Source organism: Callithrix jacchus, chromosome 4 (genome assembly GCF_049354715.1).
Source record: "Callithrix jacchus isolate 240 chromosome 4, calJac240_pri, whole genome shotgun sequence".
Taxonomy (NCBI): domain Eukaryota; kingdom Metazoa; phylum Chordata; class Mammalia; order Primates; family Cebidae; genus Callithrix; species Callithrix jacchus.
In genome coordinates, this window is record NC_133505.1 from 32,820,915 (window position 1) to 32,847,642 (window position 26,728).

Sequence of the window (26,728 nt, forward strand, 5' to 3'; positions counted from 1 at the left end):
GCTCTGCTGCGTGTTCACCTAACTAAGGGAGTTGAATCCGCGTTTAGACGCAGAGAGTGAGAAGCAGTTTCTTCCAGGAGCTGCGTTTTGGTATTCCAGAGTGAATGGGAGTAAACGCTGTATTCAGAAATATCTGCTTCTAAAACCAAAACGGAGCTACCTAACAGAACGGTCTTCAATGTGTGCGTTCAACTTAGAGAGTTAAGCTGATGTGTGTTTGCAGGGGTTTGTAAACCCTTTCTGTGAAGAAGCGGAAAAAGCCTTTTCCCGGCGAAATCCAAGCATTTAAGAAATAGTTTGAAATCTCCATCTAAAACACAAAAAGAACGTTTCCTTCAAACTGCTCTGCTGCGTGTTCGCCTAACTAAGGGAGTTGAATCCGCGTTTAGACGCAGAGAGTGAAAAGCAGTTTCTTCCAGGAACTGCGTTTTGGTATTCCAGAGTCAATGGGAGTAAACGCTGTATTGAGAAATATCTGCTTCTAAAACCAAAACGGAGCTACCTAACAGAACGGTCTTCAATGTGTGCGTTCAACTTGGAGAGGTAAGATGATATGTGTTTGCAGGAGTTTGTAAACCCTTTCTGTGAAGAAGCGGAAAAAGCATTTTCCCGGCCAAATCCAAGCATTTAAGAAATAGCTGGATATCTTTGTCTAAAGCACAACACGAACGTTTCCTTCCAACTTCTCTGCTGCGTGTTCGCCTAACTAAGGGAGTTGAATCCGCGTTTAGAAGCAGAGAGTGAGTAGCAGTTTCTTCCAGGAGCTGCGTTTTGGTATTCCAGAGTGAATGGGAGTTAACGCTGTATTGAGAAATATCTGCTTCTAAAACCAAAACGGAGCTACCTAACAGAACGGTCTTCAATGTGTGCGTTCAACTTAGAGAGTTAAGCTGATGTGTGTTTGCAGGAGTTTGTAAACCCTTTCTGTGAAGATGCGGAAAGAGCATTTTCCCGGCCAAATCCAAGCATTTAAGAAATAGCTGGAAATCTCCGTCTAAAACACAAAACGAACGTTTCCTTCAAACTGTTCTGCTGCGTGTTCGCCTAACTAAGGGAGTTGAATCCGGGTTCAGACGCAGAGAGTGAGAAGCAGTTTCTACCAGGAGCTGCGTTTTGGTATTCCAGAGTGAATGGGATTAAACGCTGTATTGAGAAATATCTGCTTCTAAAACCAAAACGGAGCTACCTAACAGAACGGTCTTCAATGTGTGCGTTCAACGTTGAGAGTTAAGCTGATGTGTGTTTGCAGGAGTTTGTAAACCCTTTCTGTGAAGAAGTGGAAAAAGCATTTTCCCGGCCAAATCCAAGCAGTTAAGAAAGAGCTGGAAATCTTTGTCTAAAGCACAAGACGAACGTTTCCTTCAAACTGCTCTGCTGCGTGTTCGCCTAACTAAGGGAGTTGAATCCGCGTTTAGACGCAGAGAGTGAGAAGCAGTTTCTTCCAGGAGCTGCGTTTTGGTATTCCAGAGTGAATGGGAGTAAACGCTGTATTGAGAAATATCTGCTTCTAAAACCAAAACGGAGCTACCTAACAGAACGCTCTTCAATGTTTGCGTTCAACTTAGAGAGTTAAGCTGATGTGTGTTTGCAGGAGTTTGTAAACCCTTTCTCTGAAGAAGCGGAAAAAGCATTTTCCCGGCCAAATCCAAGCATTTAAGAAATAGCTGGAAAACTCCGTCTAAAACACAAAACGAACGTTTCCTTCAAACTGTTCTGCTGCGTGTTCGCCTAACTAAGGGAGTCGTATCCGGGATCAGACGCAGAGAGTGAGAAGCAGTTTCTTCCAGGAGCTGCGTTTTTGTATTCTAGAGTGAATGGGAGTAAACGCTGTATTGAGAAATATCTGCTTCTAAAACCAAAACGGAGCTACCTAACAGAACTGTCTTCAATGTGTGCGTTCAACTTAGAGAGGTAAGCTTATGTGTGTTTGCAGGAGTTTGTAAACACTTTCTGTGAAGAAGCGGAAAAAGCATTTTCCCGGCGAAATCCTAGCATTTAAGAAATAGTTAGAAATCTCCGTCTAAAACACAAAACGAACGTTTCCTTCAAACTGCTCTGCTGCGTGTTCGCCTAACTAAGGGAGATGAATCCGCGTTTAGACGCAGAGAGTGAGAAGCAGTTTCTTCCAGGAGCTGCGTTTTGGTAGTCCAGAGTGAATGGGAGTAAACGCTGTATTCAGAAATATCTGCTTCTAAAACCAAAACAAAGCTACCTAACAGATCGGTCTTCAATGTGTGCGTTCAACTTAGAGAGTTAAGATGATGTGTGTTTGCAGGAGTTTGTAAACCCTTTCTGTGAAGAAGCGGAAAAAGCATTTTCCCGGCCAAATCCAAGCATTTAAGAAATAGCTGGAAATCTCCGTCTAAAACACAAAACGAACGTTTACTTCAAACTGCTCGGCTGCGTGTTCGCCTAAGGGAGTTGAATCCGCGATTAGACGCAGAGAGTGAGAAGCAGTTTCTTCCAGGACCTGCGTTTTGGTATTCCAGAGTGAATGGGAGTAAACGCTGTATTGAGAAATATCTGCTTCTAAAACCAAATCGGAGCTACCTAACAGAACGCTCTTCAATGTGTGCGTTCAACTTAGAGAGTTAAGCTGATGTGTGTTTGCAGGAGTTTGTAAACCCCTACTGTGAAGAAGCGGAAAAAGCATTTTCCCGGCCAAATCCAACCATTTAAGAAATAGCTGGAAATCTCCGTCTAAAACACAAAACGAACGTTTCCTTTAAACTGCTCTTCTGCGTGTTCGCCTAACTAAGGGAGTTGAATCCGCGTTTAGACGCAGAGAGTGAGAAGCAGTTTCTTCCAGGAGCTGCCTTTTTTGTATTCCAGAGTGAATGGGAGTGAACGCTGTATTGAGAAATATCTGCTTCTAAAACCAAAACGGAGCTACCTAACAGAACGGTCTTCAAGGTGTGCGTTCAACTTAGAGAGTTAAGCTGATGTGTGTTTGCAGGAGTTTGTAAACCCTTTCTGTGAAGAAGCGGAAAAAGCATTTTCCCGGCGAAATCCAAGCATTTAAGAAATAGTTTGAAATCTCCGTCTAAAACACAAAACGAACTTTTCCTTCAAACTGCTCTGCTGCGTGTTCGCCTAACTAAGGGAGTTGAATCCGCGTTTAGACGCAGAGAGTGAGAAGCAGTTTCTTCCAGGAGCTGCGTTTTGGTATTCCAGAGTGAATGGGAGTAAACGCTGTATTGAGAAATATCTGCTTCTAAAACCAAAACGGAGCTACCTAACAGAACGCTCGTCAACGTGTGCGTTCAACTTGGAGAGTTAAGATGATGTGTGTTTGCAGGAGTTTGTAAACCCTTTCTGTGAAGATGCGGAAAAAGCATTTTCCCGGCCAAATCCAAGCATTTAAGAAATAGCTGGAAATCTCCGTCTAAAACACAAAACGAACGTTTACGTCAAACTGCTCTGCTGCGTGTTGGCCTAACTAAGGGAGTTGAATCCGCGTTTAGACGCAGAGAGTGAGAAGCAGTTTCTTCCAGGAGCTGCGTTTTGGTATTCCAGAGTGAATGGGAGTAAACGCTGTATTGAGAAATATCTGCTTCTAAAACCAAAACGGAGCTACCTAACAGAACGCTCTTCAATGTGTGCGTTCAACTTAGAGAGTTAAGATGATGTGTGTTTGCAGGAGTTTGTAAACCCTTTTTGTGAAGAAGCGGAGAAAGCATTTTTTCGACCAAATCCAAGCATTTAAGAAATAGCTGGATATCTTTGTCTAAAGAACAACACGAAAGTTTCTTTCAAACTGCTCTGCTGCGTGTTCGCCTAACTAAGGGAGTTGAATCCGCGTTTAGAAGCAGAGAGTGAGTAGCAGTTTCTTCCAGGAGCTGCGTTTTGGTATTCCAGAGTGAATGGGAGTAAACGCTGTATTGAGAAATATCTGCTTCTAAAACCAAAACGGAGCTACCTAACAGAACGCTCTTCAATGTTTGCGTTCAACTTAGAGAGTTAAGCTGATGTGTGTTTGCAGGAGTTTGTAAACCCTTTCTGTGAAGAAGCGGAAAAAGCAATTTCCCGTCCAAATCCAAGCATTTAAGAAATAGCTGGAAATCTCCGTCTAAAACACAAAACGAACGTTTCCTTCAAACTGTTCTGCTGCGTGTTCGCCTAACTAAGGGAGTCGTATCCGGGTTCAGACGCAGAGAGTGAGAAGCAGTTTCTTCCAGGAGCTGCGTTTTTGTATTCTAGAGTGAATGGGACTAAACGCTGTATTGAGAAATATCTGCTTCTAAAACCAAAACGGAGCTACCTAACAGAACGGTCTTCAATGTGTGCGTTCAACGTAGAGAGTTAAGCTGATGTGTGTTTGCATGAGTTTGTAAACCCTTTCTGTGAAGAAGCGGAAAAAGCATTTTCCCGGCCAAATCCAAGCATTTAAGAAATAGCTGGAAATCTCCGTCTAAAACAGAAAACGAACGTTTCCTTCAAACTGTTCTGCTGCGTGTTCGCCTGACTAAGGGAGTTGAATCCGCGTTTAGATGCAGAGAGTGAGAAGCAGTTTCTTCCAGGAGCTGCGTTTTGGTATTCCAGAGTGAATGGGAGTAAACGCTGTATTGAGAAATATCTGCTTCTAAAACCAAAACGGAGCTACATAACAGAACGGTCTTCAATGTTTGCGTTCAACTTAGAGAGTTAAGCTGATGTGTGTTTGCAGGAGTTTGTAAACCCTTTCTGTGAAGAAGCGGAAAAAGCATTTTCCCGTCCAAATCCAAGCATTTAAGAAATAGCTGGAAATCTCCGTCTAAAACACAAAACGAACGTTTCCTTCAAACTGTTCTGCTGCGTGTTCGCCTATCTAAGGGAGTCGTATCCGGGTTCAGACGCAGAGAGTGAGAAGCAGTTTCTTCCAGGAGCTGCGTTTTTGTATTCTAGAGTGAATGGGATTAAACGCTGTATTGAGAAATATCTGCTTCTAAAACCAAAACGGAGCTACCTAACAGAACGGTCTTCAATGTGTGCGTTCCACGTAGAGAGTTAAGCTGACGTGTGTTTGCAGTAGTTTTTAAACCCTTTCTGTGAAGAAGCGGAAAAAGCATTTTCCCGGCGAAATCCAAGCATTTAAGAAATAGCTGGAAATCTCCGTCTAAAACAGAAAACGAACGTTTACTTCAAACTGCTCGGCTGCGTGTTCGCCTAAGGGAGTTGAATCCGCGTTTAGACGCAGAGAGTGAGAAGCAGTTTCTTCCAGGAGCTGCGTTTTGGTATTCCAGAGTGAATGGGAGTAAACGCTGTATTGAGAAATATCTGCTTCTAAAACCAAAACGGAGCTACCTAACAGAACGCTCTTCAATGTGTGCGTTCAACTTAGAGAGTTAAGATGATGTGTGTTTGCAGGAGTTTGTAAACCCTTTCTGTGAAGAAGCGGAGAAAGCATTTTCCCGACCAAATCCAAGCATTTAAGAAATAGCTGGATACCTTTGTCTAAAGCACAACACGAACGTTTCCTTCAAACTGCTCTGCTGCGTGTTCGCCTAACTAAGGGAGTTGAATCCGCGTTTAGAAGCAGAGAGTGAGTAGCAGTTTCTTCCAGGAGCTGCGTTTTCGTATTCCAGAGTGAATGGGAGTAAACGCTGTATTGAGAAATATCTGCTTCTAAAACCAAAACGGAGCTACCTAACAGAACGGTCTTCAATGTGTGCGTTCAACTTAGAGAGTTAAGCTGATGTGTGTTTGCAGGAGTTTGTAAACCCTTTCTGTGAAGAAGCGGAAAGAGCATTTTCCCAGCCAAATCCAAGCATTTAAGAAATAGCTGGAAATCTTCGTCTAAAACACAAATAGAACGTTTCCTTCAAACTGTTCTGCTGCGTGTTCGCCTAACTAAGGGAGTTGAATCCGGGTTCAGACGCAGAGAGTGAGAAGAAGTTTCTTCCAGGAGCTGCGTTTTGGTATTCCAGAGTGAATGGGAGTAAACGCTGTATTGAGAAATATCTGCTTCTAAAACCAAAACGGAGCTACCTAACAGAACGGTCTTCAATGTGTGCGTACAACTTAGAGAGTTAAGCTGATGTGTGTTTGCAGGAGTTTGTAAACCCTTTCTGTGAAGAAGGGGAAAAAGCATTTTCCCGGCCAAATCCAAGCATTTAAGAAATAGCTGGAAATCTCCGTCTAAAACACAAAGCGAACGTTTCCTTCAAACTGCTCTGCTGCGTGTTTGCCTAACTAAGGGAGTTGAATCCGCGTTTAGACGCAGAGAGTGAGAAGCAGTTTCTTCCAGGAGCTGCGTTTTGGTATTCCAGAGTGAATGGGAGTAAACGCTGTATTGAGAAATATCTGCTTCTAAAACCAAAACGGAGCTACCTAATAGAACGGTCTTCAATGTGTGCGTTCAACTTAGAGAGTTAAGCTGATGTGTGTTTGCAGGAGTTTGTAAACCCTTTCTGTGAAAAAGGGGAAATCGCATTTTTCCGGCCAAATCCAAGCATTTAAGAAATAGCTGGAAATCTCCGTCTAAAACAAAAAACGAACGTTTCCTTCAAACTGCTCTGCTGCGTGTTCGCCTGACTAAGGGAGTTGAATCCGCGTTTAGACACAGAGAGTGAGAAGCAGTTTCTTCCAGGAGCTGTGTTTTGGTATTCCAGAGTGAATGGGAGTAAACGCTGTATTGAGAAATATCTGCTTCTAAAACCAAAACGGAGCTACCTAACAGAACGGTCTTCAATGTGTGCGTTCAACTTAGAGAGTTAAGCTGATGTGTGTTTGCAGGAGTTTGTAAACCCTTTCTGTGAAGAAGTGGAAAAAGCATTTTCCCGGCCAAATCCAAGCATTTAAGAAAGAGCTGGAAATCTTTGTCTAAAACACAAGACGAACGTTTACGTCAAACTGCTCTGCTGCGTGTTCGCCTAACTAAGGGAGTTGAATCCGCGTTTAGACGCAGAGAGTGAGAAGCAGTTTCTTCCAGGAGCTGCGTTTTGGTATTCCAGAAGGAATGGGAGTAAACGCTGTATTGAGAAATATCTGCTTCTAAAACCAAAACGGAGCTACCTAACAGAACGCTCTTCAATGTTTGCGTTCAACTTAGAGAGTTAAGCTGATGTGTGTTTGCAGGAGTTTGTAAACCCTTTCTGTGAAGAAGCGGAAAAAGCATTTTCCCGTCCAAATCCAAGCATTTAAGAAATAGCTGGAAATCTCCGTCTAAAACACAAAACGAACGTTTCCTTCAAACTGTTCTGCTGCGTGTTCGCCTAACTAAGGGAGTCGTATCCGGGTTCAGACGCAGAGAGTGAGAAGCAGTTTCTTCCAGGAGCTGCGTTTTTGTATTCTAGAGTGAATGGGAGTAAACGCTGTATTGAGAAATATCTGCTTCTAAAACCAAAACGGAGCTACCTAACAGAACGGTCTTCAATGTGTGCGTTCAACGTAGAGAGTTAAGCTGATGTGTGTTTGCAGGAGTTTGTAAACCCTTTCTGTGAAGAAGCGGAAAAAGCATTTTCCCGGCCAAATCCAAGCATTTAAGAAATAGCTGGAAATCTCCGTCTAAAACAGAAAACGAACGTTTCCTTCAAACTGCTCTGCTGCGTGTTCGCCTGACTAAGGGAGTTGAATCCGCGTTTAGATGCAGAGAGTGAGAAGCAGTTTCTTCCAGGAGCTGCGTTTTGGTATTCCAGAGTGAATGGGAGTAAACGCTGTATTGAGAAATATCTGCTTCTAAAACCAAAACGGAGCTACCTAACAGAACGCTCTTAAACGTGTGCGTTCAACTTGGAGAGTTTAGATTATGTGTGTTTGCAGGAGTTTGTAAACCCTTTCTGTGAAGAAGCGGAAAAAGCATTTTCCCGGCCAAATCCAAGCATTTAAGAAATAGCTGGAAATCTCCGTCTAAAACACAAAACGAACGTTTACGTCAAACTGCTCTGCTGCGTGTTCGCCTAACTGAGGGAGTTGAATCCGCGTTTAGACGCAGAGAGTGAGAAGCAGTTTCTTCCAGGAGCTGCGTTTTGGTATTCCAGAGTGAATGGGAGTAAACGCTGTATTGAGAAATATCTGCTTCTAAAACCAAAACGGAGCTACCTAACAGAACGCTCTTCAATGTGTGCGTTCAACTTAGAGAGTTAAGATGATGTGTGTTTGCAGGAGTTTGTAAACCCTTTCTGTGAAGAAGCGGAGAAAGCATTTTCCCGACCAAATCCAAGCATTTAAGAAATAGCTGGAAATCTCCGTCTAAAACACAAAACGAACGTTTACGTCAAACTGCTCTGCTGCGTGTTCGCCTAACTAAGGGAGTTGAATCCGCGTTTAGAAGCAGAGAGTGAGTAGCAGTTTCTTCCAGGAGCTGCGTTTTGGTATTCCAGAGTGAATGGGAGTAAACGCTGTATTGAGAAATATCTGCTTCTAAAACCAAAACGGAGCTACCTAACAGAACGGTCTTCAATGTGTGCGTTCAACTTAGAGAGTTAAGCTGATGTGTGTTTGCAGGAGTTTGTAAACCCTTTCTGTGAAGAAGCGGAAAGAGCATTTTCCCGGCCAAATCCAAGCATTTAAGAAATAGCTGGAAATCTCCGTCTAAAACACAAAACGAACGTTTCCTTCAAACTGTTCTGCTGCGCGTTCGCCTAACTACGGGAGTTGAATCCCGGTTCAGACGCAGAGAGTGAGAAGAAGTTTCTTCCAGGAGCTGCGTTTTGGTATTCCAGAGTGAATGGGAGTAAACGCTGTATTGAGAAATATCTGCTTCTAAAACCAAAACGGAGCTACCTAACAGAACGGTCTTCAATGTGTGCGTACAACTTAGAGAGTTAAGCTGATGTGTGTTTGCAGGAGTTTGTAAACTTTTTCTGTGAAGAAGCGGAAAAAGCATTTTCCCGGCGAAATCCAAGCATTTAAGAAATAGTTTGAAATCTCCGTCTAAAACACAAAACGAACTTTTCCTTCAAACTGCTCTGCTGCGTGTTCGCCTAACTAAGGGAGTTGAATCCGCGTTTAGACGCAGAGAGTGAGAAGCAGTTTCTTCCAGGAGCTGCGTTTTGGTATTCCAGAGTGAATGGGAGTAAACGCTGTATTGAGAAATATCTGCTTCTAAAACCAAAACGGAGCTACCTAACAGAACGCTCGTCAACGTGTGCGTTCAACTTGGAGAGTTAAGATGATGTGTGTTTGCAGGAGTTTGTAAACCCTTTCTGTGAAGAAGCGGAAAAAGCATTTTCCCGGCCAAATCCAAGCATTTAAGAAATAGCTGGAAATCTCCGTCTAAAACACAAAACGAACGTTTACGTCAAACTGCTCTGCTGCGTGTTCGCCTAACTAAGGGAGTTGAATCCGCGTTTAGAAGCAGAGAGTGAGTAGCAGTTTCTTCCAGGAGCTGCGTTTTGGTATTCCAGAGTGAATGGGAGTAAACGCTGTATTGAGAAATATCTGCTTCTAAAACCAAAACGGAGCTACCTAACAGAACGCTCTTCAATGTTTGCGTTCAAGTTAGAGAGTTAAGCTGATGTGTGTTTGCAGGAGTTTGTAAACCCTTTCTGTGAAGAAGCGGAAAAAGCATTTTCCCGTCCAAATCCAAGCATTTAAGAAATAGCTGGAAATCTCCGTCTAAAACACAAAACGAATGTTTCCTTCAAACTGTTCTGCTGCGTGTTCGCCTAACTAAGGGAGTCGTATCCGGGTTCAGACGCAGAGAGTGAGAAGCAGTTTCTTCCAGGAGCTGCGTTTTTGTATTCTAGAGTGAATGGTTGTAAACGCTGTATTGAGAAATATCTGCTTCTAAAACCAAAACGGAGCTACCTAACAGAACGGTCTTCAATGTGTGCGTTCAACGTAGAGAGTTAAGCTGATGTGTGTTTGCATGAGTTTGTAAACCCTTTCTGTGAAGAAGCGGAAAAAGCATTTTCCCGGCCAAATCCAAGCATTTAAGAAATAGCTGGAAATCTCCGTCTAAAACAGAAAACGAACGTTTCCTTCAAACTGTTCTGCTGCGTGTTCGCCTGACTAAGGGAGTTGAATCCGCGTTTAGATGCAGAAAGTGAGAAGCAGTTTCTTCCAGGAGCTGCGTTTTGGTATTCCAGAGTGAATGGGAGTAAACGCTGTATTGAGAAATATCTGCTTCTAAAACCAAAACGGAGCTACCTAACAGAACGGTCTTCAATGTGTGCGTACAACGTAGAGAGTTAAGCTGACGTGTGTTTGCAGGAGTTTGTAAACCCTTTCTGTGAAGAAGGGGAAAAAGCATTTTCCCGGCCAAATTTAAGCATTTAAGAAATAGCTGGAAATCTCCGTCTAAAACACAAAGCGAACGTTTCCTTCAAACTGCTCTGCTGCGTGTTTGCCTAACTAAGGGAGTTGAATCCGCGTTTAGACGCAGAGAGTGAGAAGCAGTTTCTTCCAGGAGCTGCGTTTTGCTTTCGAGAGTGAATGGGAGTAAACGCTGTATTGAGAAATATCTGCTTCCAAAACCAAAACGGAGCTACCTAACAGAACGGTCTTCAATGTGTACGTTCAACGTAGAGAGTTAAGCTGATGTGTGTTTGCAGGAGTTTGTAAACCCTTTCTGTGAAAAAGGGGAAAACGCATTTTTCCGGCCAAATCCAAGCATTTAAGAAATAGCTGGAAATCTCCGTCTAAAACAAAAAACGAACGTTTCCTTCAGACTGCTCTGCTGCGTGTTCGCCTGACTAAGGGAGTTGAATCCGCGTTTAGACACAGAGAGTGAGAAGCAGTTTCTTCCAGGAGCTGTGTTTTGGTATTCCAGAGTGAATGGGAGTAAACGCTGTATTGAGAAATATCTGCTTCTAAAACCAAAACGGAGCTACCTAACAGAACGGTCTTCAATGTGTGCGTTCAACTTAGAGAGTTAAGCTGATGTGTGTTTGCAGGAGTTTGTAAACCCTTTCTGTGAAGAAGTGGAAAAAGCATTTTCCCGGCCAAATCCAAGCATTTAAGAAAGAGCTGGAAATCTTTGTCTAAAGCACAAGACGAACGTTTCCTTCAAACTGCTCTGCTGCGTGTTCGCCTAACTAAGGGAGTTGAATCCGCGTTTAGACGCAGAGAGTGAGAAGCAGTTTCTTCCAGGAGCTGCGTTTTGGTATTCCAGAGTGAATGGGAGTAAACGCTGTATTGAGAAATATCTGCTTCTAAAACCAAAACGGAGCTACCTAACAGAACGCTCTTCAATGTGTGCGTTCAACTTAGAGAGTTAAGCTGATGTGTGTTTGCAGGAGTTTGTAAACCCTTTCTGTGAAGAAGCGGAAAAAGCATTTTCCCGTCCAAATCCAAGCATTTAAGAAATAGCTGGAAATCTCCGTCTAAAACACAAAACGAACGTTTCCTTCAAACTGTTCTGCTGCGTGTTCGCCTAACTAAGGGAGTCGTATCCGGGTTCAGACGCAGAGAGTGAGAAGCAGTTTCTTCCAGGAGCTGCGTTTTTGTATTCTAGAGTGAATGGGAGTAAACGCTGTATTGAGAACTATCTGCTTCTAAAACCAAAACGGAGCTACCTAACAGAACGGTCTTCAATGTGTGCGTTCAACGTAGAGAGTTAAGCTGATGTGTGTTTGCAGTAGTTTGTAAACCCTTTCTGTGAAGAAGCGGAAAAAGCATTTTCCCGGCCAAATCCAAGCATTTAAGAAATAGCTGGAAATCTCCGTCTAAAACAGAAAACGAACGTTTACTTCAAACTGCTCGGCTGCGTGTTCGCCTAAGGGAGTTGAATCCGCGTTTAGACGCAGAGAGTGAGAAGCAGTTTCTTCCAGGAGCTGCGTTTTGGTATTCCAGAGTGAATGGGAGTAAACGCTGTATTGAGAAATATCTGCTTCTAAAACCAAAACGGAGCTACCTAACAGAACGCTCTTCAATGTGTGCGTTCAACTTAGAGAGTTAAGATGATGTGTGTTTGCAGGAGTTTGTAAACCCTTTCTGTGAAGAAGCGGAGAAAGCATTTTCCCGACCAAATCCAAGCATTTAAGAAATAGCTGGATATCTTTGTCTAAAGCACAACACGAACGTTTCCTTCAAACTGCTCTGCTGCGTGTTCGCCTAACTAAGGGAGTTGAATCCGCGTTTAGAAGCAGAGAGTGAGTAGCAGTTTCTTCCAGGAGCTGCGTTTTCGTATTCCAGAGTGAATGGGTGTAAACGCTGTATTGAGAAATATCTGCTTCTAAAACCAAAACGGAGCTACCTAACAGAACGGTCTTCAATGTGTGCGTTCAACTTAGAGAGTTAAGCTGATGTGTGTTTGCAGGAGTTTGTAAACCCTTTCTGTGAAGAAGCGGAAAAAGCATTTTCCCGGCCAAATCCAAGCATTTAAGAAATAGCTGGAAATCTTCGTCTAAAACACAAATAGAACGTTTCCTTCAAACTGTTCTGCTGCGTGTTCGCCTAACTAAGGGAGTTGAATCCGGGTTCAGACGCAGAGAGTGAGAAGAAGTTTCTTCCAGGAGCTGCGTTTTGGTATTCCAGAGTGAATGGGAGTAAACGCTGTATTGAGAAATATCTGCTTCTAAAACAAAAACGGAGCTACCTAACAGAACGGTCTTCAATGTGTGCGTACAACTTAGAGAGTTAAGCTGATGTGTGTTTGCAGGAGTTTGTAAACCCTTTCTGTGAAGAAGGGGAAAAAGCATTTTCCCGGCCAAATCCAAGCATTTAAGAAATAGCTGGAAATCTCCGTCTAAAACACAAAGCGAACGTTTCCTTCAAACTGCTCTGCTGCGTGTTTGCCTAACTAAGGGAGTTGAATCCGCGTTTAGACGCAGAGAGTGAGAAGCAGTTTCTTCCAGGAGCTGCGTTTTGGTATTCCAGAGTGAATGGGAGTAAACGCTGTATTGAGAAATATCTGCTTCTAAAACCAAAACGGAGCTACCTAATAGAACGGTCTTCAATGTGTGCGTTCAACTTAGAGAGTTAAGCTGATGTGTGTTTGCAGGAGTTTGTAAACCCTTTCTGTGAAAAAGGGGAAATCGCATTTTTCCGGCCAAATCCAAGCATTTAAGAAATAGCTGGAAATCTCCGTCTAAAACAAAAAACGAACGTTTCCTTCAAACTGCTCTGCTGCGTGTTCGCCTGACTAAGGGAGTTGAATCCGCGTTTAGACACAGAGAGTGAGAAGCAGTTTCTTCCAGGAGCTGTGTTTTGGTATTCCAGAGTGAATGGGAGTAAACGCTGTATTGAGAAATATCTGCTTCTAAAACCAAAACGGAGCTACCTAACAGAACGGTCTTCAATGTGTGCGTTCAACTTAGAGAGTTAAGCTGATGTGTGTTTGCAGGAGTTTGTAAACCCTTTCTGTGAAGAAGTGGAAAAAGCATTTTCCCGGCCAAATCCAAGCATTTAAGAAAGAGCTGGAAATCTTTGTCTAAAACACAAGACGAACGTTTACGTCAAACTGCTCTGCTGCGTGTTCGCCTAACTAAGGGAGTTGAATCCGCGTTTAGACGCAGAGAGTGAGAAGCAGTTTCTTCCAGGAGCTGCGTTTTGGTATTCCAGAAGGAATGGGAGTAAACGCTGTATTGAGAAATATCTGCTTCTAAAACCAAAACGGAGCTACCTAACAGAACGCTCTTCAATGTTTGCGTTCAACTTAGAGAGTTAAGCTGATGTGTGTTTGCAGGAGTTTGTAAACCCTTTCTGTGAAGAAGCGGAAAAAGCATTTTCCCGTCCAAATCCAAGCATTTAAGAAATAGCTGGAAATCTCCGTCTAAAACACAAAACGAACGTTTCCTTCAAACTGTTCTGCTGCGTGTTCGCCTAACTAAGGGAGTCGTATCCGGGTTCAGACGCAGAGAGTGAGAAGCAGTTTCTTCCAGGAGCTGCGTTTTTGTATTCTAGAGTGAATGGGAGTAAACGCTGTATTGAGAAATATCTGCTTCTAAAACCAAAACGGAGCTACCTAACAGAACGGTCTTCAATGTGTGCGTTCAACGTAGAGAGTTAAGCTGATGTGTGTTTGCAGGAGTTTGTAAACCCTTTCTGTGAAGAAGCGGAAAAAGCATTTTCCCGGCCAAATCCAAGCATTTAAGAAATAGCTGGAAATCTCCGTCTAAAACAGAAAACGAACGTTTCCTTCAAACTGCTCTGCTGCGTGTTCGCCTGACTAAGGGAGTTGAATCCGCGTTTAGATGCAGAGAGTGAGAAGCAGTTTCTTCCAGGAGCTGCGTTTTGGTATTCCAGAGTGAATGGGAGTAAACGCTGTATTGAGAAATATCTGCTTCTAAAACCAAAACGGAGCTACCTAACAGAACGCTCTTAAACGTGTGCGTTCAACTTGGAGAGTTTAGATTATGTGTGTTTGCAGGAGTTTGTAAACCCTTTCTGTGAAGAAGCGGAAAAAGCATTTTCCCGGCCAAATCCAAGCATTTAAGAAATAGCTGGAAATCTCCGTCTAAAACACAAAACGAACGTTTACGTCAAACTGCTCTGCTGCGTGTTCGCCTAACTGAGGGAGTTGAATCCGCGTTTAGACGCAGAGAGTGAGAAGCAGTTTCTTCCAGGAGCTGCGTTTTGGTATTCCAGAGTGAATGGGAGTAAACGCTGTATTGAGAAATATCTGCTTCTAAAACCAAAACGGAGCTACCTAACAGAACGCTCTTCAATGTGTGCGTTCAACTTAGAGAGTTAAGATGATGTGTGTTTGCAGGAGTTTGTAAACCCTTTCTGTGAAGAAGCGGAGAAAGCATTTTCCCGACCAAATCCAAGCATTTAAGAAATAGCTGGAAATCTCCGTCTAGAACACAAAACGAACGTTTACGTCAAACTGCTCTGCTGCGTGTTCGCCTAACTAAGGGAGTTGAATCCGCGTTTAGAAGCAGAGAGTGAGTAGCAGTTTCTTCCAGGAGCTGCGTTTTGGTATTCCAGAGTGAATGGGAGTAAACGCTGTATTGAGAAATATCTGCTTCTAAAACCAAAACGGAGCTACCTAACAGAACGGTCTTCAATGTGTGCGTTCAACTTAGAGAGTTAAGCTGATGTGTGTTTGCAGGAGTTTGTAAACCCTTTCTGTGAAGAAGCGGAAAGAGCATTTTCCCGGCCAAATCCAAGCATTTAAGAAATAGCTGGAAATCTCCGTCTAAAACACAAAACGAACGTTTCCTTCAAACTGTTCTGCTGCGCGTTCGCCTAACTACGGGAGTTGAATCCCGGTTCAGACGCAGAGAGTGAGAAGAAGTTTCTTCCAGGAGCTGCGTTTTGGTATTCCAGAGTGAATGGGAGTAAACGCTGTATTGAGAAATATCTGCTTCTAAAACCAAAACGGAGCTACCTAACAGAACGGTCTTCAATGTGTGCGTACAACTTAGAGAGTTAAGCTGATGTGTGTTTGCAGGAGTTTGTAAACTTTTTCTGTGAAGAAGCGGAAAAAGCATTTTCCCGGCGAAATCCAAGCATTTAAGAAATAGTTTGAAATCTCCGTCTAAAACACAAAACGAACTTTTCCTTCAAACTGCTCTGCTGCGTGTTCGCCTAACTAAGGGAGTTGAATCCGCGTTTAGACGCAGAGAGTGAGAAGCAGTTTCTTCCAGGAGCTGCGTTTTGGTATTCCAGAGTGAATGGGAGTAAACGCTGTATTGAGAAATATCTGCTTCTAAAACCAAAACGGAGCTACCTAACAGAACGCTCGTCAACGTGTGCGTTCAACTTGGAGAGTTAAGATGATGTGTGTTTGCAGGAGTTTGTAAACCCTTTCTGTGAAGAAGCGGAAAAAGCATTTTCCCGGCCAAATCCAAGCATTTAAGAAATAGCTGGAAATCTCCGTCTAAAACACAAAACGAACGTTTACGTCAAACTGCTCTGCTGCGTGTTCGCCTAACTAAGGGAGTTGAATCCGCGTTTAGAAGCAGAGAGTGAGTAGCAGTTTCTTCCAGGAGCTGCGTTTTGGTATTCCAGAGTGAATGGGAGTAAACGCTGTATTGAGAAATATCTGCTTCTAAAACCAAAACGGAGCTACCTAACAGAACGCTCTTCAATGTTTGCGTTCAAGTTAGAGAGTTAAGCTGATGTGTGTTTGCAGGAGTTTGTAAACCCTTTCTGTGAAGAAGCGGAAAAAGCATTTTCCCGTCCAAATCCAAGCATTTAAGAAATAGCTGGAAATCTCCGTCTAAAACACAAAACGAATGTTTCCTTCAAACTGTTCTGCTGCGTGTTCGCCTAACTAAGGGAGTCGTATCCGGGTTCAGACGCAGAGAGTGAGAAGCAGTTTCTTCCAGGAGCTGCGTTTTTGTATTCTAGAGTGAATGGTTGTAAACGCTGTATTGAGAAATATCTGCTTCTAAAACCAAAACGGAGCTACCTAACAGAACGGTCTTCAATGTGTGCGTTCAACGTAGAGAGTTAAGCTGATGTGTGTTTGCATGAGTTTGTAAACCCTTTCTGTGAAGAAGCGGAAAAAGCATTTTCCCGGCCAAATCCAAGCATTTAAGAAATAGCTGGAAATCTCCGTCTAAAACAGAAAACGAACGTTTCCTTCAAACTGTTCTGCTGCGTGTTCGCCTGACTAAGGGAGTTGAATCCGCGTTTAGATGCAGAAAGTGAGAAGCAGTTTCTTCCAGGAGCTGCGTTTTGGTATTCCAGAGTGAATGGGAGTAAACGCTGTATTGAGAAATATCTGCTTCTAAAACCAAAACGGAGCTACCTAACAGAACGGTCTTCAATGTGTGCCTACAACGTAGAGAGTTAAGCTGACGTGTGTTTGCAGGAGTTTGTAAACCCTTTCTGTGAAGAAGGGGAAAAAGCATTTTCCCGGCCAAATTTAAGCATTTAAGAAATAGCTGGAAATCTCCGTCTAAAACACAAAGCGAACGTTTCCTTCAAACTGCTCTGCTGCGTGTTTGCCTAACTAAGGGAGTTGAATCCGCGTTTAGACGCAGAGAGTGAGAAGCAGTTTCTTCCAGGAGCTGCGTTTTGCTTTCGAGAGTGAATGGGAGTAAACGCTGTATTGAGAAATATCTGCTTCCAAAACCAAAACGGAGCTACCTAACAGAACGGTCTTCAATGTGTACGTTCAACGTAGAGAGTTAAGCTGATGTGTGTTTGCAGGAGTTTGTAAACCCTTTCTGTGAAAAAGGGGAAAACGCATTTTTCCGGCCAAATCCAAGCATTTAAGAAATAGCTGGAAATCTCCGTCTAAAACAAAAAACGAACGTTTCCTTCAGACTGCTCTGCTGCGTGTTCGCCTGACTAAGGGAGTTGAATCCGCGTTTAGACACAGAGAGTGAGAAGCAGTTTCTTCCAGGAGCTGTGTTTTGGTATTCCAGAGTGAATGGGAGTAAACGCTGTATTGAGAAATATCTGCTTCTAAAACCAAAACGGAGCTACCTAACAGAACGGTCTTCAATGTGTGCGTTCAACTTAGAGAGTTAAGCTGATGTGTGTTTGCAGGAGTTTGTAAACCCTTTCTGTGAAGAAGTGGAAAAAGCATTTTCCCGGCCAAATCCAAGCATTTAAGAAAGAGCTGGAAATCTTTGTCTAAAGCACAAGACGAACGTTTCCTTCAAACTGCTCTGCTGCGTGTTCGCCTAACTAAGGGAGTTGAATCCGCGTTTAGACGCAGAGAGTGAGAAGCAGTTTCTTCCAGGAGCTGCGTTTTGGTATTCCAGAGTGAATGGGAGTAAACGCTGTATTGAGAAATATCTGCTTCTAAAACCAAAACGGAGCTACCTAACAGAACGCTCTTCAATGTGTGCGTTCAACTTAGAGAGTTAAGCTGATGTGTGTTTGCAGGAGTTTGTAAACCCTTTCTGTGAAGAAGCGGAAAAAGCATTTTCCCGTCCAAATCCAAGCATTTAAGAAATAGCTGGAAATCTCCGTCTAAAACACAAAACGAACGTTTCCTTCAAACTGTTCTGCTGCGTGTTCGCCTAACTAAGGGAGTCGTATCCGGGTTCAGACGCAGAGAGTGAGAAGCAGTTTCTTCCAGGAGCTGCGTTTTTGTATTCTAGAGTGAATGGGAGTAAACGCTGTATTGAGAACTATCTGCTTCTAAAACCAAAACGGAGCTACCTAACAGAACGGTCTTCAATGTGTGCGTTCAACGTAGAGAGTTAAGCTGATGTGTGTTTGCAGTAGTTTGTAAACCCTTTCTGTGAAGAAGCGGAAAAAGCATTTTCCCGGCCAAATCCAAGCATTTAAGAAATAGCTGGAAATCTCCGTCTAAAACAGAAAACGAACGTTTACTTCAAACTGCTCGGCTGCGTGTTCGCCTAAGGGAGTTGAATCCGCGTTTAGACGCAGAGAGTGAGAAGCAGTTTCTTCCAGGAGCTGCGTTTTGGTATTCCAGAGTGAATGGGAGTAAACGCTGTATTGAGAAATATCTGCTTCTAAAACCAAAACGGAGCTACCTAACAGAACGCTCTTCAATGTGTGCGTTCAACTTAGAGAGTTAAGATGATGTGTGTTTGCAGGAGTTTGTAAACCCTTTCTGTGAAGAAGCGGAGAAAGCATTTTCCCGACCAAATCCAAGCATTTAAGAAATAGCTGGATATCTTTGTCTAAAGCACAACACGAACGTTTCCTTCAAACTGCTCTGCTGCGTGTTCGCCTAACTAAGGGAGTTGAATCCGCGTTTAGAAGCAGAGAGTGAGTAGCAGTTTCTTCCAGGAGCTGCGTTTTCGTATTCCAGAGTGAATGGGTGTAAACGCTGTATTGAGAAATATCTGCTTCTAAAACCAAAACGGAGCTACCTAACAGAACGGTCTTCAATGTGTGCGTTCAACTTAGAGAGTTAAGCTGATGTGTGTTTGCAGGAGTTTGTAAACCCTTTCTGTGAAGAAGCGGAAAAAGCATTTTCCCGGCCAAATCCAAGCATTTAAGAAATAGCTGGAAATCTTCGTCTAAAACACAAATAGAACGTTTCCTTCAAACTGTTCTGCTGCGTGTTCGCCTAACTAAGGGAGTTGAATCCGGGTTCAGACGCAGAGAGTGAGAAGAAGTTTCTTCCAGGAGCTGCGTTTTGGTATTCCAGAGTGAATGGGAGTAAACGCTGTATTGAGAAATATCTGCTTCTAAAACAAAAACGGAGCTACCTAACAGAACGGTCTTCAATGTGTGCGTACAACTTAGAGAGTTAAGCTGATGTGTGTTTGCAGGAGTTTGTAAACCCTTTCTGTGAAGAAGGGGAAAAAGCATTTTCCCGGCCAAATCCAAGCATTTAAGAAATAGCTGGAAATCTCCGTCTAAAACACAAAGCGAACGTTTCCTTCAAACTGCTCTGCTGCGTGTTTGCCTAACTAAGGGAGTTGAATCCGCGTTTAGACGCAGAGAGTGAGAAGCAGTTTCTTCCAGGAGCTGCGTTTTGGTATTCCAGAGTGAATGGGAGTAAACGCTGTATTGAGAAATATCTGCTTCTAAAACCAAAACGGAGCTACCTAATAGAACGGTCTTCAATGTGTGCGTTCAACTTAGAGAGTTAAGCTGATGTGTGTTTGCAGGAGTTTGTAAACCCTTTCTGTGAAAATGGGGAAATCGCATTTTTCCGGCCAAATCCAAGCATTTAAGAAATAGCTGGAAATCTCCGTCTAAAACAAAAAACGAACGTTTCCTTCGAACTGCTCTGCTGCGTGTTCGCCTGACTAAGGGAGTTGAATCCGCGTTTAGACACAGAGAGTGAGAAGCAGTTTCTTCCAGGAGCTGTGTTTTGGTATTCCAGAGTGAATGGGAGTAAACGCTGTATTGAGAAATATCTGCTTCTAAAACCAAAACGGAGCTACCTAACAGAACGCTCTTAAACGTGTCCGTTCAACTTGGAGAGTTAAGATGATGTGTGTTTGCAGGAGTTTGTAAACCCTTTCTGTGAAGAAGCGGAAAAAGCATTTTCCCGGCCAAATCCAAGCATTTAAGAAATAGCTGGAAATCTCCGTCTAAAACACAAAACGAACGTTTACGTCAAACTGCTCTGCTGCGTGTTCGCCTAACTGAGGGAGTTGAATCCGCGTTTAGACGCAGAGAGTGAGAAGCAGTTTCTTCCAGGAGCTGCGTTTTGGTATTCCAGAGGGAATGGGAGTAAACGCTGTATTGAGAAATATCTGCTTCTAAAACCAAAACGGAGCTACCTAACAGAACGGTATTCAATGTGTGCGTACAACGTAGAGAGTTAAGCTGATGTGTGTTTGCAGGAGTTTGTAAACCCTTTCTGTGAAGAAGGGGAAAAAGCATCTTCCCGGCCAAATCCAAGCATTTAAGAAATAGCTGGAAATCTCCGTCTAAAACACAAAGCGAACGTTTCCTTCAAACTGCTCTGCTGCGTGTTTGCCTAACTAAGGGAGTTGAATCCGCGTTTAGACGCAGAGAGTGAGAAGCAGTTTCTTCCAGGAGATGCGTTTTGGTATTCCAGAGTGAATGGGAGTAAACACTGTATTGAGAAATATCTGCCTCTAAAACCAAAACGGAGCTACCTAACAGAAGGGTCTTCAATGTGTGCGTTCAACGTAGAGAGGTAAGCTGATGTGTGTTTGCAGGAGTTTGTAAACCCTTTCTGTGAAGAAGCAAAGAAAGCATTTTCCCGTCCAAATCCAAGCATTTAAGAAATAGCTGGAAATCTCCGTCTAAAACACAAAACGAACGTTTCTTTCAAACTGCTCTGCTGCGTGTTCGCCTAACTAAGGGAGTTGAATTTGCGTTTAGACGCAGAGAGTGAGAAGCAGTTTCTTCCAGGAGCTGCGTTTTGGTATTCCAGAGTGAATGGGAGTAAACGCTGTATTGAGAAATATCTGCTTCTAAAACCGAAACGGAGCTACCTAACAGAACGGTCTTCAATGTGTGCGTTCAACTTAGAGAGGTAAGCTGATGTGTGTTTGCAGGAGTTTGTAAACCCTTTCTGTGAAGAAGCGGAAAAAGCATTTTCCCGGCCAAATCCAAGCATTTAAGAAATAGCTGGATATCTTTGTCTAAAGCACAAGACGAACGTTTCCTTCAAACTGCTCTGCTGCGTGTTCGCCTAACTAAGAAAGTTGAATCCGCGTTTAGACGCAGAGAGTGAGTAGCAGATTCTTCCAGGAGCTGCGTTTTGGTATTCCAGAGTGAATGGGAGTAAACGCTGTATTGAGAAATATCTGCTTCTAAAACCAAAACGGAGCTACCTATCAGAACGGTCTTCAATGTGTGCGTTCAACTTAGAGAGTTAAGCTGATGTGTGTTTGCAGGAGTTTGTAAACCCGTTCTGTGAAGAAGCGGAAAAAGCATTTTCCCGGCAAAATCCAAGCATTTAAGAAATAGCTGGAAATCTCCGTCTAAAACACATAACGAACGTATTCTTCAAACTGTTCTGCTGCGTATTCGCCTAACTAAGGGTGTTGAATCCGAATTCAGACGCAGAGAGTGAGAAGCAGTTTCTTCCAGGAGCTGCGTTTTGGTATTCCAGAGTGAATGAAAGTAAACGCAGTATTGAGCAATATCTGCTTCTAAAACCAAAACGGAGCTATCTAACAGAACGGTCATCAATGTGTGAGTTCAAGTTACAGAGTTAAGCTGATGTGTGTTTGCAGGAGTTTGTAAACCCTTTCTGTGAAGAAGGGGAAAAAGCATTTTCCCGGCCAAATCCAAGCATTTAAGAAATAGCTGGACATCTTTGTCTAAAACACAAAACGAACGTTTCTTTCAAACTGTTCTGCTGCGTTTTTGCCTAACTAAGGGAGTTGAATCCGGGTTCAGACGCAGAGAGTGAGAAGCAGTTTCTTCCAGGAGCTGCGTTTTGGTATTCCAGAGTGAATGGGAGTAAACGCTGTATTGAGAAATATCTGCTTCTAACACCAAAACGGAGCTACCTAACAGAACGGTCTTCAATGTGCGCGTTCAACTTAGAGAGTTAAGCTGATGTGTGTTTGCAGGAGTTTGTAAACCCTTTTTGTGAAGAAGCGGAAAAAGCATTTTCCCGGCCAAATCCAAGCATTTAAGAAATAGCTGGAAATCTCTGTCTAAAGCACAAAACGAACGTTTCCTTCAAACTGCTCTGCTGCGTGTTCGCCTAACTAAGGGAGTTGAATCCGCGTTAAGACGCAGAGAGTGAGAAGCAGTTTCTTCCAGGAGCTGCGTTTTGGTATTCCAGAGTGAATGGGAGTAAACGCTGTATTGAGAAATATCTGCTTCTAAAACCAAAACGGAGCTACGTAACAGAACGGTCTTCAATGTGTGCGTTCAACGTTGAGAGTTAAGCTGATGTGTGTTTGCAAGAGTTTGTAAACCCTTTCTGTGAAGACGCGGAAAAAGCATTTTCCCGGCCAAATCCAAGCATTTAACAAATAGTTTGAAATCTCCGTCTAAAACACAAGACGAACGTTTCCTTCAAACTGCTCTGCTGCGTGTTCGCCTAACTACGAGAGTTGAATCCGCGTTTAGACGCAGAGAGTGAGAAGCAGTTTATTCCAGGAGCTGCGTTTTTGTATTCCAGAGTGAATGGGAGTGAACGCTGTATTGAGAAATATCTGCTTCTAAAACCAAAACGGAGCTACCTAACAGAAGGGTCTTCAATGTGTGCGTTCAACTTAGAGAGTTAAGCTGATGTGTGTTTGCAGGAGTTTGTAAACCCTTTCTGTGAAGAAGCGGAAAAAGCATTTTCCCGGCGAAATCCAAGCATTTAAGAAATAGTTTGAAATCTCCGTCTAAAACACAAAACGAACGTTTCCTTCAAACAGCTCTGCTGCGTGTTCGCCTAACTAAGGGAGTTGAATCCGCGTTTAGACGCAGAGAGTGAGAAGCAGTTTCTTCCAGGAGCTGCGTTTTGGTATTCCAGAGTGAATGGGAGTAAACCCTGTATTGAGAAATATCTGCTTCTTAAACCAAAACGGAGCTACCTAACAGAACGGTCTTCAATGTGTGCGTTCAACATAGAGAGTTAAGCTGATGTGTGTTTGCAGGAGTTTGTAAACACTTGCTGTGAAGAAGCGGAAAAAGCATTTTCCCGGCCAAATCCAAGCATTTAAGAAATAGCTGGAAATCTCCGTCTAAAACAGAAAACGAACGTTTCCTTCAAACTGTTCTGCTGCGTGTTCGCCTGACTAAGGGAGTTGAATCCGCGTTTAGACGCAGTGAGTGAGAAGCAGTTTCTTCCAGGAGCTGCGTTTTGGTATTCCAGAGTGAATGGGAGTAAACGCTGTATTGAGAAATATCTGCTTCTAAAACCAAAACGGAGCTACCTAACAGACCGGTCTTCAATGTGTGCGTTCAACATAGAGAGTTAAGCTGATGTGTGTTTGCAGGAGTTTGTAAACCCTTTCTGTGAAGAAGCGGAAAAAGCATTTTCCTGGCCAAATCCAACCATTTAAGAAATAGCTGGAAATCTCCGTCTAAAACACAAAACGAACGTTTCCTTCAAACTGCTCTGCTGCGTGTTCGCCTAACTAAGGGAGTTGAATCCGCGTTTAGACGCAGAGAGTGAGAAGCAGTTTCTTCCAGGAGCTGCGTTTTGGTATTCCAGAGTGAATGGGAGTAAACGCTGTATTGAGAAATATCTGCTTTTAAAACCGAAACGGAGCTACCTAACAGAACGGTCTTCAATGTGTGCGTTCAACTTAGAGAGTGAAGCTGATGTATGTTTGCAGGAGTTTGTAAACCCTTTCTGTGAAGAAGCGGAAAAAGCATTTTCCCGGCCAAATCCAAGCATTTAAGAAATAGCTGGAAATCTCCGTCTAAAACACAAAACGAACGTTTCCTTCAAACTGTTCTGCTGCGTGTTCGCCTAACTAAGGGAGTTGAATCCGGGTTCAGACGCAGAGAGTGAGAAGCAGTTTCTTCCAGGAGCTGCGTTTTGGTATTCCAGAGTGAATGGGAGTAAACGCTGTATTCAGAAATATCTGCTTCTAAAACCAAAACGGAGCTACCTAACAGACCGGTCTTCAATGTGTGCGTTCAACTTAGAGAGTTAAGATGATGTGTGTTTGCAGGAGTTTGTAAACCCTTTCTGTGAAGAAGCGGAAAAAGCATTTTCCAGTCCAAATCCAACCATTTAAGAAATAGCTGGAAATCTCCGTCTAAAACACGAAACGAACGTTTCCTTCAGACTGCTCTGCTGCGTGTTCGCCTGACTAAGGGAGTTGAATCCGCGTTTAGACACAGAGAGTGAGAAGCAGTTTCTTCCAGGAGCTGCGTTTTGGTATTCCAGAGTGAATGGGAGTAAACGCTGTATTCAGAAATATCTGCTTCTAAAACCAAAACGGAGCTACCTAACAGACCGGTCTTCAATGTGTGCGTTCAACTTAGAGAGTTAAGCTGATGTGTGTTTGCAGGAGTTTGTAAACCCTTTCTGTGAAAAAGGGGAAAACGCATTTTTCCGGCCAAATCCAAGCATTTAAGAAATAGCTGGAAATCTCCGTCTAAAACAAAAAACGAACGTTTCCTTCAGACTGCTCTGCTGCGTGTTCGCCTGACTAAGGGAGTTGAATCCGCGTTTAGACACAGAGAGTGAGAAGCAGTTTCTTCCAGGAGCTGTGTTTTGGTATTCCAGAGTGAATGGGAGTAAACGCTGTATTGAGAAATATCTGCTTCTAAAACCAAAACGGAGCTACCTAACAGAACGGTCTTCAATGTGTGCGTTCAACTTAGAGAGTTAAGCTGATGTGTGTTTGCAGGAGTTTGTAAACCCTTTCTGTGAAGAAGTGGAAAAAGCATTTTCCCGGCCAAATCCAAGCATTTAAGAAAGAGCTGGAAATCTTTGTCTAAAGCACAAGACGAACGTTTCCTTCAAACTGCTCTGCTGCGTGTTCGCCTAACTAAGGGAGTTGAATCCGCGTTTAGACGCAGAGAGTGAGAAGCAGTTTCTTCCAGGAGCTGCGTTTTGGTATTCCAGAGTGAATGGGAGTAAACGCTGTATTGAGAAATATCTGCTTCTAAAACCAAAACGGAGCTACCTAACAGAACGCTCTTCAATGTGTGCGTTCAACTTAGAGAGTTAAGCTGATGTGTGTTTGCAGGAGTTTGTAAACCCTTTCTGTGAAGAAGCGGAAAAAGCATTTTCCCGTCCAAATCCAAGCATTTAAGAAATAGCTGGAAATCTCCGTCTAAAACACAAAACGAACGTTTCCTTCAAACTGTTCTGCTGCGTGTTCGCCTAACTAAGGGAGTCGTATCCGGGTTCAGACGCAGAGAGTGAGAAGCAGTTTCTTCCAGGAGCTGCGTTTTTGTATTCTAGAGTGAATGGGAGTAAACGCTGTATTGAGAACTATCTGCTTCTAAAACCAAAACGGAGCTACCTAACAGAACGGTCTTCAATGTGTGCGTTCAACGTAGAGAGTTAAGCTGATGTGTGTTTGCAGTAGTTTGTAAACCCTTTCTGTGAAGAAGCGGAAAAAGCATTTTCCCGGCCAAATCCAAGCATTTAAGAAATAGCTGGAAATCTCCGTCTAAAACAGAAAACGAACGTTTACTTCAAACTGCTCGGCTGCGTGTTCGCCTAAGGGAGTTGAATCCGCGTTTAGACGCAGAGAGTGAGAAGCAGTTTCTTCCAGGAGCTGCGTTTTGGTATTCCAGAGTGAATGGGAGTAAACGCTGTATTGAGAAATATCTGCTTCTAAAACCAAAACGGAGCTACCTAACAGAACGCTCTTCAATGTGTGCGTTCAACTTAGAGAGTTAAGATGATGTGTGTTTGCAGGAGTTTGTAAACCCTTTCTGTGAAGAAGCGGAGAAAGCATTTTCCCGACCAAATCCAAGCATTTAAGAAATAGCTGGATATCTTTGTCTAAAGCACAACACGAACGTTTCCTTCAAACTGCTCTGCTGCGTGTTCGCCTAACTAAGGGAGTTGAATCCGCGTTTAGAAGCAGAGAGTGAGTAGCAGTTTCTTCCAGGAGCTGCGTTTTCGTATTCCAGAGTGAATGGGTGTAAACGCTGTATTGAGAAATATCTGCTTCTAAAACCAAAACGGAGCTACCTAACAGAACGGTCTTCAATGTGTGCGTTCAACTTAGAGAGTTAAGCTGATGTGTGTTTGCAGGAGTTTGTAAACCCTTTCTGTGAAGAAGCGGAAAAAGCATTTTCCCGGCCAAATCCAAGCATTTAAGAAATAGCTGGAAATCTTCGTCTAAAACACAAATAGAACGTTTCCTTCAAACTGTTCTGCTGCGTGTTCGCCTAACTAAAAGAGTTGAATCCGGGTTCAGACGCAGAGAGTGAGAAGAAGTTTCTTCCAGGAGCTGCGTTTTGGTATTCCAGAGTGAATGGGAGTAAACGCTGTATTGAGAAATATCTGCTTCTAAAACAAAAACGGAGCTACCTAACAGAACGGTCTTCAATGTGTGCGTACAACTTAGAGAGTTAAGCTGATGTGTGTTTGCAGGAGTTTGTAAACCCTTTCTGTGAAGAAGGGGAAAAAGCATTTTCCCGGCCAAATCCAAGCATTTAAGAAATAGCTGGAAATCTCCGTCTAAAACACAAAGCGAACGTTTCCTTCAAACTGCTCTGCTGCGTGTTTGCCTAACTAAGGGAGTTGAATCCGCGTTTAGACGCAGAGAGTGAGAAGCAGTTTCTTCCAGGAGCTGCGTTTTGGTATTCCAGAGTGAATGGGAGTAAACGCTGTATTGAGAAATATCTGCTTCTAAAACCAAAACGGAGCTACCTAATAGAACGGTCTTCAATGTGTGCGTTCAACTTAGAGAGTTAAGCTGATGTGTGTTTGCAGGAGTTTGTAAACCCTTTCTGTGAAAATGGGGAAATCGCATTTTTCCGGCCAAATCCAAGCATTTAAGAAATAGCTGGAAATCTCCGTCTAAAACACAAAACGAACGTTTACTTCAAACTGCTCTGCTGCGTGTTCGCCTGACTAAGGGAGTTGAATCCGCGTTTAGACACAGAGAGTGAGAAGCAGTTTCTT